This window comes from Aphelocoma coerulescens, chromosome 7 (assembly GCF_041296385.1).
Source record: "Aphelocoma coerulescens isolate FSJ_1873_10779 chromosome 7, UR_Acoe_1.0, whole genome shotgun sequence".
In the NCBI taxonomy this organism is placed as follows: Eukaryota; Metazoa; Chordata; class Aves; order Passeriformes; family Corvidae; genus Aphelocoma; species Aphelocoma coerulescens.
In genome coordinates this window covers 10,345,555-10,357,195 of record NC_091021.1, presented here as the reverse complement: position 1 = coordinate 10,357,195, position 11,641 = coordinate 10,345,555, and the positions used below count along the sequence as shown (strand labels likewise).

The window sequence follows — 11,641 nt, the reverse complement described above, 5'->3', positions numbered from 1 at the left end:
ATCTGAAAGTTCAGGGATAACATAAGGCCTCTGTCTTTCCTAAGTATTGGACTGTGCCATCTAAATAAAATTTTGAGAGTCACGAAGGAAGAGGGAATATTTGTGGTCCTTTTGAACCTAATTTAGCTGTTATTCTGAACCATGTCCTGTAACAGTCCCCATTCTCTGTCAAATTTTATAGAAAGCCTAAGAACATGAGCTTCTACACTTGGGCTTCTCATCAAGATGTCTAAAGTATGTCAATAACTTTATAGAATCAACAACTGAGCTGTGAGGAAATTTGGACCATCTGATAATGTCCCAAAATAAAGTTATGCAATTTTTGTAGTGGACTCAGCAGACCTAAACATGAAGTGCAATCATAGGCAAAGTCTTCCCAGAGACAATCTCTAGGGTTAGATTTTGATTGAATTTATCTTAATTAATTTTTCAGATCAATTTAAGAAGGGTGGTTTTAATGTCTCTGTACTCCCACACATCCATGGCTATTTTCAGAACTGCCCAGGATGCATTTTCATTGATTACAGTGCCCGAACAGGAGCCTGCCTTGATACTAATGCAGAGCAGCTGTTTTTCAGGACCTTAACTACACCTTGCTACAACAGCAGCCTGAACTGCAGATGCCCTGCAGCACATGCAGGAAGGGATGTTTTGATTTCCTGATTCTGGCCAGTGGATGTTGTAAAACCGAATATGTGGAACATACAATGAACAGCATGCCCCTCAAACTGTGCTGCAGTAGGTGGGTTTCAGTAGCAGATACTCAGACTTGTGTACAGGATGCATTTGGCCGTGATTATATGGCCACAATGTGGGTTCAGGGAAGGTGAGAATGAATCGGTGCACATCCCAGTTGGTGTCCCATAATATCAATACTGTAACATAATAATATTTTTATTCAGTAGGCATTGTTTCTAAGGGCTTCTAAATGCTTGCTGAACCTTCTTCCCCATCTTTTATTCCAGAAACCTTCAGCATTCTCAGCCTCCAGTTTAACGGAACCTTACTATCGCCACTGAATTCAGAAGTCCCCTGAATGGACTTGCTGGCTTAGTGTTGGTCAGTATCAGCAGCTGAATTAGGAGCCTTCATTTGGTGGTTGAACTGCTTAGCACTGCCTCTTCTGGAAGTGTATTTTTAGTTCTGGATGTCTAGAAAGTCCTCAGCATCACCTCAGAAATGTGCCAAATCAACTTTAATTTCCGAAAAGTTCTAATATGAGAAGCAATTATGTCAAATAAGATTCTTGGCTGAAAGAAACTGATGTTATCATTTAAAAAAAAGATCTGGCAAAGCCACAGTGGTAAAGATATGAAAAGTAAATAAGCACAGGAGATAATACAAAGATGCTGAGTTGGGCAGGAAATTATTTCTAATATGAAGTAAGTCTCTCTTTTATAATTGTCATTCCACCAAATGGATGCGTTTAAATTGCTGTTTAGGTGCCCTTATTCATTACTGTTTACAGAATATTAGTTTAAATGTGGAGTTCATTTAATTCTGGCTAGGTCAGTAGTTGTGGCAATGAACAAGGTATAGCCTCAACCATTTGCTTTAAGATGAATAAATACTCATGTACAAAATAAAATTACTTTACTTTTGTGATTTCATAGAGGCATTAAAAAAAATCGTGACCCTGAGCAGGCTCAAGTGAAAAGTTAGATTACATGAAAGCTTAATTTAAAGTCATGACATTTCCTTGTGCACTATAAAGTCTGTGACAGCTATGAAACAAGACCTTGTTTAATACCCACAGACTTCAATTCTCAACAATAAAAGTTTCAGATGAAGCAAATTAATTATTATTTGATTAACTGGTAAAGTGTGGTGTTATAAATAATTCAGATCATTTCCTTTTCCCACTGGCAAATTCTTGATAGAGAAAAGTTACTTTAGTACCAATTGTCTATAAATAGTTTTGATTAGGGCCTCCATATTTTCAGTCAGTGGTTCTACTTTGAATTGCTGCACAATGAATAAGTATGATCTTAAACTTGCAGTGAGAATATATATATCTTATATCTGTTTATATGTCACATATATAAACAATTGTTTAATTCACAAAATAGATGATGAAGCTAGCTAGGGATGTCATAGTTCAGCTTTGTAAAGTGGTTAATTTGCTCTTCTTGCCTTCACGAACAGAGGAATGACTGCTTGATTTATTTTTTTTTTTAAATATCTTCAGCATACTTAGTAATATAACCCAAAGTTAAAGAATTCTTCTTTAAGTCTGCTAGCTTATAATATCATACAATCCAATTACATCCATTCTCAAAGGGCTCGGTTCAAAGCTTTGAAACTAATGCCAATCAGTTTCTTCATTATTTCTTAATAAATCACAGCGTGATCAGTGAGTTCTGTGAGACACTTCTGTGTCTTCTGCATCCTCTGCAGAGTGCACTGGAAGCCAGGTCGATGTCTAATTTGGGGCAGAGCGTGACAAGTTAATGCAGACAAGAAAACCACAGAAATGAAACTCAACTCTTGTATGAAAAAGGTGGGAGTGGATTTAGGAATGTAGTTTTTTAAAAGAGCTTCCATTTAGGGGCAGTGGTTCCAGTGTGCTCACTGACTAACTTGAACATTGGCAGAGAACCTGACAGGTCTGCCTGGCGACGGGCAATGAGAGAAAGGCCTCCCAAGATGGTTCTTCAGATTTCTCACTGAGGAAGTGTCATGTTTATTTCTGAAAGAGTATGCTATAGCTACAGTTGTAATAAAGTTCTTTTGGTTTTGTAAAAGAGAAGAAACACATTCATTTAGGGCTTTGTCCAGTAAGGCAGGAGATCTCTTTTCTAATTTTAGCAGTGACACAAACTTTAAAGGTGCACAAGTAAACCAGCAAATTATTTATTACCTGTGCCAATCTCTCAGCTATAAAATCAGTTTAGTAGTGCAGGCAGAGCAGCAAAATGCCACATTATCGGTATCTATTTTATGGTGATGGTGAAAAGAAACAGGAAGCAAAATGAACTGTGATAAGCAAGTGAAGACTGAAGGAACATCACTGGGGACACTACAGTGGAAAAGGACAAGCAGCTGGAGAAAAGAATATGAAGGAAGAGAAATATGAAGCAAAAAGGAACAAGAAGCAGATGGGAAACAACCTGGTACTTTGATATGGATACTAATTTAGAGTAAAAGTAAGTATGAAGTCTTATTAAATACACAACTATAATGCAAAGGGATACTCTCACAAAACTTCTTTTGTCCAGATGCCTGTGCTACTGAGTCCCCTAAAATGTAGTTAATTTATATCTCCATTTTAAGGTCAGAAGGGCTCTCCTAGTCTGACTTCTCTTCCATATACAGAGTGCATCTCATCCAGCATTCACTGTGTGGAGCACAGTAACTGTGCAAAAGGAAATACATGGCATTTTTTAAGAATCTATATTTCTCCCATATTCTCTGCACCTTCTTGGAATATCCAAAGCTTCAATTTATTGAAGGCACTAAGTATAGGTTCTTCTTTCATGTGGGCAGAGATCAGTCAATGTGTCCTTAGAAGAGTTGCCAAGAACTAAACTGACTTTGAGACTGACTTGCTACAGTTTTCAGTTTAAGCTCAAAACCTTTGTAGATGTCATTTTCTGCATTTAACACAAGCATTCAGTGATAACCTGTGAATCCAATTACAACATCTTACTCAGAGGTTTTCAGTTTTCTTAATTTCTTTATAACCAACAAAAATGTTCCCTTAAAAATATAAAATACCTTTTAATTTATGAATTCATTTGAAGAGATGCCATCATTCCACTTACTACCCGTGTGTTAAATTAGTACTTTCCAATTAATAGACTTCACCAATGAGCCTCGAGGACTTTGTTCCTTCCCTGCACATAATAGGACTTCCTACCTTCCTTTCTATCCTAAATAGAAAAGCGAAATCATTGCCAGTGTTTAGGCTGTAGGCAGTTTTTAGCCTCAAGTTTTATTCTCACAGTTCTTTCTCCCCCCACTGCAGAGGCAGTGATTATGCTTGTGGTGATCTGACGTGTTGGTGCCTGTGTGTGCAGGAACCTCTCCCTGCCAGGGAGGCTCTGCCTGGGCACCAAGTACAGGAGTGTTGATCACGCTGTGAGCTGAGATTTAACCCAGTACCACAGGGCAGTGTTTCTCCTCCTGCATAACCACCTGGAACAAAGGCGTTCCCATCATCCATGGATTTTTATCATTATTTAACCCTCAGGCTTCTTAAAGTTGGAAGAAGAGAATTCACAAGCGGGTGACACTACTCTGTCCTCAGTTTACTTTGGGACATAGAACCAAGTTTTAAGGTTTGGAAATGAACCTTCCCTCAAGTTTACTTTCTGTTTAATAAGTGTTGCTTTTACTCCTTTTGCTACTTGAGCTGTAGAAGCCAGAGTAGTTTACTTCCTATAGTCTGCTTGGAATTATGATATTGTCCCCCAAAAACTAATTTATATTGATTAAAATTATAGAAGCCAATGGATTGCTTGTCACCAGACATTGAACTTTTGACGTGTTTGCATTTACATGTTTCTGATTTCTGATTTATTATTCTGACAATATTATGGTTCAGTTGGAGTTAAGAGTAGTTTATTAGTTGAATCCTACTCCAGTTTGGTGGATCATAACAAAGGGGAAAATACTCATCTGCATTTAGAAATACAAATATGTAATTCTTCTGCTACGTTCCAATGAGGATGGTGAAGAACACTCAGGACTAAAGGGATTAAATAGAAGGCTACAAATCCTGAGAACTTACTAGATTTTTATTTATAAAATCTTACAAACTAAGAGGGTATCCAAATGCTCCACTGACTTCCAGGGGCATGCACTAAGTGTTTGGCAGATATTCTGTTCAGGGCACTTTTTTATGTAAGAAGGATTCTTTTGTTTGTGAAAATTTTCAGCTATTAGGTGAGTCTTTATAATCTGCCCTCCCTAGTCCCTGAAACTTGTGTTGGAACTTGCATTCATTCTCATATTCAAAATGATGTAATGAGAAAACAGCTAATGTGCTTAGTTTTTTTTAAGGAACTAACACGGCAAGTCTTGGAACACAAATTTTGGTAATTAACATGTTTGCTGACAAAAGCTATTTGTGTGTTGATGGCAAGCTGCTTCAGTATTGTATTTTATGTGCAGATGAAACTGCATGTAGGTACCTTCAGACCTGAAACATGTCTGATACGAAGCACTTTTCCTATCTTTTGGTAAAGTGCCTGAAGGGCATGATTGAAGAGAAATTGCTTGGGTATGGATACCGACCTTCAAGGGTAAATCTCAACTACAAGGATAATTTATACCCTCTTTTATGAGACTCTGTTGTGAGTCGTTGCTTCTATTGCAGGGTAGTATGATGGAGCACAATGCTGCTGCTGAGGCTGAGATACCCCTTAGGTGTCTATTGAATCCATTAGCCTCTGAAAATTGCAGCTCACTGGTTATTGACTTACTCTGCAACAGTTTAGTGTGTGTGTGGAGCTTCTGCTATCAGAAAGCTCTGGTGATTCCACATTAGAAAGTAATTTTCCATATGGCTTACTGGGAATTTCGGCACATAAACAGATACTCAGCAGTGATATTTAATGTAGTTTATTGAACAGGTTTCGGATTAGGGACATAATTTTCAGAGCTTTGTCAGTTTCTGTCTGAACATACTGTTTATGTGCCTGGGAATTTGACTTTTCCTCTTGTATTTTATTTTCCTTTGTTCTCCATTTTGATGATAAAAGGTAAATGCAAAGGCAGGATTGTGCTGATGCAGTGCAAACATACTTCATTGCAGTTTATAGACAGAACCTCTACAAGAAATAATGTTTATGTGATCATCTAATCTTGCTGCAGATGTTTTAGATTAGGCTTCTTCCTACACAGTCTGCACAAAATACATGAGCAGATACTATAATATGCTGCATAGAAAATTGATATGGAATAGAAGCTGATGTGAAATTACAATGAGCAATTTAAGTGCAGACATGGCAATATCCAGTTGTTCACACTTAAATGTTTATGAGCAGAAGAGTAACTGGAAACAACAAGGACCTGCTCCATAACCAGGTCTACTGGGTGTCCTAAGTGGATATAAATATAAATAGCAACATATGGGGTATGGATTCATTTGTACTCTAAACAGTTTTGCAACATCTTTCTTTTGATAGAAGGAAAACAAACAGGCACAGCAAGCTTGTGATACTGTGCAAATCTGTCACAGCCAAGGAAAACACAGCCTGAGCCTCATCTGTTCTGAGCCTCCTCCAAAAGGAGAGGAAGAGGGCCTGCTTTGGATTTGCAGCCATGCACATCCTGTCCAACGTCCTCAGGGAAGCACAGGCCTGTAGGACTGCATCACCAGGGAGCTCTGAGCCCGTGCTCCGCAGGGTGCCGGAGCCACCCGTCAGGACAGAATCCCTCTGGGGCGCTGAACTGGCACCCAGTTCTGAGCTGGCACCCAGCTGGCCAGGAGCAGTGGCACTGGCCGTGATGGGACCTCGGGGGGACAGCCTGTCACGTCACACCTGGCGGTTCTGTCCTGCTTTTGGCAGCCAGAATTTGGCCTTCAAGAATTACCTGGGTTTGGAAACTTGAGTCTTTCTTCCCTATAGGTTTCCTCTTTCCTTTTCTCCCCTGCTTTTCTTTAGTTTTGGTGTTTGTTTTCTTTTTTTTAGTGCTTTTAGGTAAAATTTGGCACTTGAAGTTCATCTTTTTTAGTAATTGGGAGTGTTTCTCTGGTTAATGAAGGTCATGGCTAAGGTTCCAGGATTAGATAATGTTAAAAGCCACTCTGCCAAGTTCCTCATAAATAATTCCCAGCCGATTTCTCTTCTAGTGTTTGTCATGCTAACATAATTTCAATTCAGAAAGAAAGACAAATGTTGTTAGGCCTCTATGAAGCAGATGCAGGAAAGGATCATTTGATATAACACTGATAAAACTGGCAGTAGACAACATGAAATTTCTTGTCCGAGCTATGCAAATGTCTTAAGTTTCTGCATTTATGACATTTTCTTTTAAACCTGAAGGTTTGATATGTTAATTTTATGGGCAGACTTTTTTTTTTCAATTTAGTGTAAGGTTCCTCAAAAGAGAAATGCTCTTTTATGTATAAATTTTGCAGTCTTATTATGAACTAAGAGCATTTTTAATATATAATTCATAATAACAGAGAGAGAATTTTGAAGAGATTTGAACACTTAAGGGATAATATACCACTGTAACTTCATAATACTGTGGTGATTTGTAAAGCTTGTTGTGGGGTAATAATGGGGTCTTCACCTAAGAGCCATAATATAGGCAGAGAGTCTGGTAACACAGAATCTGCATTTCAGTGACTAATATAATCCAAACTCTTCAGTGACTAGTCTCATCCAAAAAAGATCTGTTCTTTGAAGTCAGTGGATACTGGATCAGACTTTAAAGGGAATTCATACATAATTATATTATAAAAAGCTGAGGTTCCTTTTAAATTTTTATATGAATACCTCAATGACCAACGTCATGGATTCTTTTTATGGTTTATTTTGGTTTTTTTTAGGATGGGGTGGGGCAGGGGGAGGAATAAAAGATAAAAGTATAACTAGTGGGGGAAAAGGATTTCCATCATATGAAACATTTCAAGGTTTCCACAGCCCTTTTAGATATGAACCAGTGTGAAAAAATTTGGATTTTCAGTATCTGAAATGCAATTCTGAAAGTGCTCTCAAGCTTGAAACAGCTCATTTAAGAAACTCCAATATATTTTTTTTTTTACTTTGAATCTGTTTTAATATAAAGTATATTTCAACTTTTTATTTTACTCTATTAAATCCTAGGAATTGGTCTGTATCAAAAGAAATATAAGCATACATTTGAAGTAGTGCTTTATGGTTTTTCATATGACAGATCTGGCTTTATCAGTAGCAGCTTGTGCTATCACATGCTAGTTAAGCTGACACAGAGAAATGTAAAGACACCTCTCATAAGAGAAGAAGTTTTTCTGGTGTTCCTGAAATATCTCATCCTGGATACAGTTTTTAGAGGAGCCATACAACTGACGCTGCTCCTTCAACTCGTCAGACAGGACACCTCATCTCCCATGAAGCAGCCTGTAAAAGCCTGTGAGTGTTATGGGCCAGTATGCAGATGCTGCTCTTTCATGGAAAGATTTATGCTGGCAGAACTCTCTTGGATACCTTTGAAGAAAAGCAGCTGGCAAAACAAGGCATATAGGTGAATTCTTGAATTTCTTCCAGAGACAAAGTGACCCAGACTGATAATCCGTACATTCCTACAGCAGCAGGAAAATGCATGCATGTGTCCCAGCAGTAATTCCCTCTCCCAGCTTTATGTATTTTTTCCTTCTATTCAGACTCATAGGTAACACTGTTAAGCAGGCACAAACCTTTCATCTTTCCCAGAGTCTAAAGGTTTCAAACTGTAAATCCTAAGAATGCTGCAAAAGTCATTAAATATGGTACTGAAGAGGTTCTGCAAATCAAAAGATTTTGATGTTCTACTTTAATGAATTCTCAAGCTGTTATCACTTGCACATTATCGTTTTTAATTGTCCTTCCGATTGCTTGTGAAAATTCAAATTCAGAACAGGTATTTTTGGCCTCACCCATCTTTAACTATTCCCCTAGTAATATCTATGCAAAGTGTTAATTACTAAATTGAACTTGCAAACATTTAAAAAATGGTTTCCTTCTCTCTTTGAAAACATTTCATGCACAGCACAATTTCATTCATGAAAAGCATTGAAGCATCTCAGGATACGTGCATATTTATTTTTTCCCTTGGCCCCCAGCTGAGACCCTTAATCTTATGCTTTCTTTTCAGACTTTTTGCTGCTCTGTGGAGCAGTCAGGCTGAGAATCCTCTGCAGCCCTCTGGGATTAAGGAAGATGGCATGAAAAAGAAGCTGCAGGAGGAACACCCGTGCAACTAGCAGGAGGAAATACTGTTTTGAGGACAGAAGAATTAATTGCTGGATGTTGTGGCTGTGTGGAAAATTAGGTCACCCTAATTATTCATACCATTTTAAGACCAGGTAACTAATCACAAACCAGTAGTGTAATAAGGTCAGAGAGTTTTATGGGGCTGTTAGACAAGTCATAGTCACCTGTACAAGTGGGAGAACTCCCAGGATGTGTGAGTTCAGCAAAGAGGAGCTCAGCAAGGTTTTTGCTGCTTATCCTACCATATAAGCACTTCATTTTGTGCATTTTATGATTAATCATAAAATCTCATCCAGCTGACTTCCAAAGCCAACTGGATCAGGTAGTCCTGTGTTCCTCAGACCACAAGCAGGGCCTCTCCCTGTCCCTCTCCAGTGGAAATTCTCCAAGAGATGTATGATATAAATCTTGCCAAGGTGCCACCAGGCTGAATTTCTTGCTAGAATTTTAGTATTTCTCTGGGTTTGACTTGTTCCTTATAATGACAATTATTTTGGTTATGCAAAACCTCTGTCCTACTTTTTCTCCTTGACATGTGGAAGTTTGAACACTACTGTATCTTACTGGATTATTTTATCTTTTTTTTTTTTTTTTTTTCCTTTCCTTTTTCTTCTTTTTTTAATGCTGTTTTGTCAGCCAGTCAATTTTTTTTTACCTCCCTTTGAAGAAGCCACTCAAAAGGGCAGGAGTACATGAGCTAACTTCAGGGATGGTAAAGGAGAGGTAGTTTAAGAGTAAGGGGAACACAAAATAGAACTGGTTTATTTATTGTAAAAAACTGTGGAGGTCCTTATCTTTGAGGCAGGCTGATGGCATGTCTGCCACACTCATGACAGACACTTCAAAGTGCAGAGACATTCTACAGCACTTCAAGGAATTTCCCCCTCTGCAATTAATGCTGCAGAAGAAACACTCAAATACATGCAGCACAGCATTGCAGAAAATCCAGGTGGGATGTTTAACAAACCTTCCAGTTTTATGAAGTAGGGGAATTCCATTAGGAGTGTGGACTATTTGCTTTAACACAATCATTCATTGGGATAAGAGAAGTAGAACTTGCTCTGTAGGTTTGTAATTGTTGAAATTAATAAGTGTGCCTCATCGCTCTCTGCAGTATTATACCAATTTACTGTGCTCTTTTATCTCAATTACTTTCTGTGTGTGTCTTATATTTCTCTATTAAACTTCAGTAATTGTAACACTATGGTAATAACATTGGCATACTGAGTATTATATGATGGACTATTTTACTCTGACTGTCTTATTTACATTATAATTATTAGTGTCCATATAAGTGTGATTCATTGAACTAATAAAGTTTTCAGACAGCTGTCAGAGCTCATTGATTTTTTTTTCTGTGCAGAAACTTACCTTGCACTGTTGTTTGGTTTTCCCTTCACTTTCAGGGCTGGCATTTGGACAATAAAGGTCTTCCACTTTAGCCCCTTGGAAATGATACTTAATACCTCATTTTATCTTGATTCCATTAGGCTGATAAAGCAAATGGGAAGTACCAAAGTTGTATTTTCTCAACTGATCTGTTCTTTTTTTCAAAAGTACTTCCAAAAGCACTCTTCTCACTCATCCTGCAGAACTGATGACCAAATCATGGTTTTTTGAGGTTAAGCAGTTAGCACTCTCAAATCTCATGTAGATTCAGTGTGATTCATTAACCATGCAATTCTCCTCTGATAGGAATTTGGGCAATGCCTTTTGAATGGCACAGTTGCTTCAGCCTTCCTCTATCTGCAGACTCGAATGAGTTCATTCCCCATGCACTGTGTACCCTGTGTGTTCTGTAGGGACCAAGTCTGCAGCCAGTCCTACCACAGTTTAAAAGTCAGTTAAGAATGTGGTAAAAGAAGATAAAATGTAACCCAGAAAAAGGTACTACTGATTATAACCTCATCCTGTTCAGGTCTTCTTCATTTACTGGGATTTTAACAGATACTTCAAACTCCATCTAGCACACCACCATCTTATGACTTTAAAAACTATACATAATAGATTTCATGATAAGAAGAAGATTGAGATAAATCACTTATCAAAGAAATACGTAAATACAGACTGTAAAAAGTTTAATTTATTTATGGTTCTCTTCCTGTGCCCTGGTCTAAGACAACTCAGTTGTCAGCCATTTCATAGGAGACTGAGATTTCTCCCTGGTGGAATGCATTTGTTTCCAGTTGCTTTTCTTTCCAAACAACTATGATAAGAGGGATTTCACTCCATCTCTCGTTTCTCTGAGCATTTGTTGACAGTAAGCTGTGTACAGTGCTGTGGGTTGGGATAATAGTATGTTATATTTTGTGTTGGCCCTTTGTTCTTGGCATACATTGATTTCCATTTCTTGAGGTGACCTTCATATTTCATCTGTGTTGAACACGAAGGGTATTTATTTTGGACTCCTTCCTTGCATGCTTAGCTAAGTTCTGCTGATGCTATCAGAAATTACAGAAGAACCACTGTGTCAGGAGTTCCCAAATTGCAGTTGGGTCAGAGATCCCAGTGCTGCAATTCTAAGCTGTGTTAGAACCCACTTTTGAAGCTTTTAGTTTTCCAGTGCCTGACTTACATTTCAGATATTCATTCCAGCTGCTGGAAACACTCATAAACTGTGACACCACCACCTGCTGGGTAACACCTCTGTGAAGTGTTTATCTCACTGTAATCACAGGTGTTTATAAGGGATAAAGGACTATATAATTTAAATGAGGAATAGAATTTAGAACCAT

General features: G+C 38.1%; 1 long non-coding RNA gene across 1 annotated transcript; it reads left to right on the top strand.

The window, feature by feature from the left end:
- Nucleotides 1–448: 448 nt before the first annotated feature.
- On the top strand, nt 449–10,224 carry LOC138113571 (uncharacterized). The gene is made up of 4 exons (XR_011152259.1): nt 449–742; nt 966–1,059; nt 2,958–3,146; nt 8,788–10,224. It is a non-coding gene; the product is annotated as an uncharacterized lncRNA (long non-coding RNA).
- Nucleotides 10,225–11,641: the final 1,417 nt, after the last annotated feature.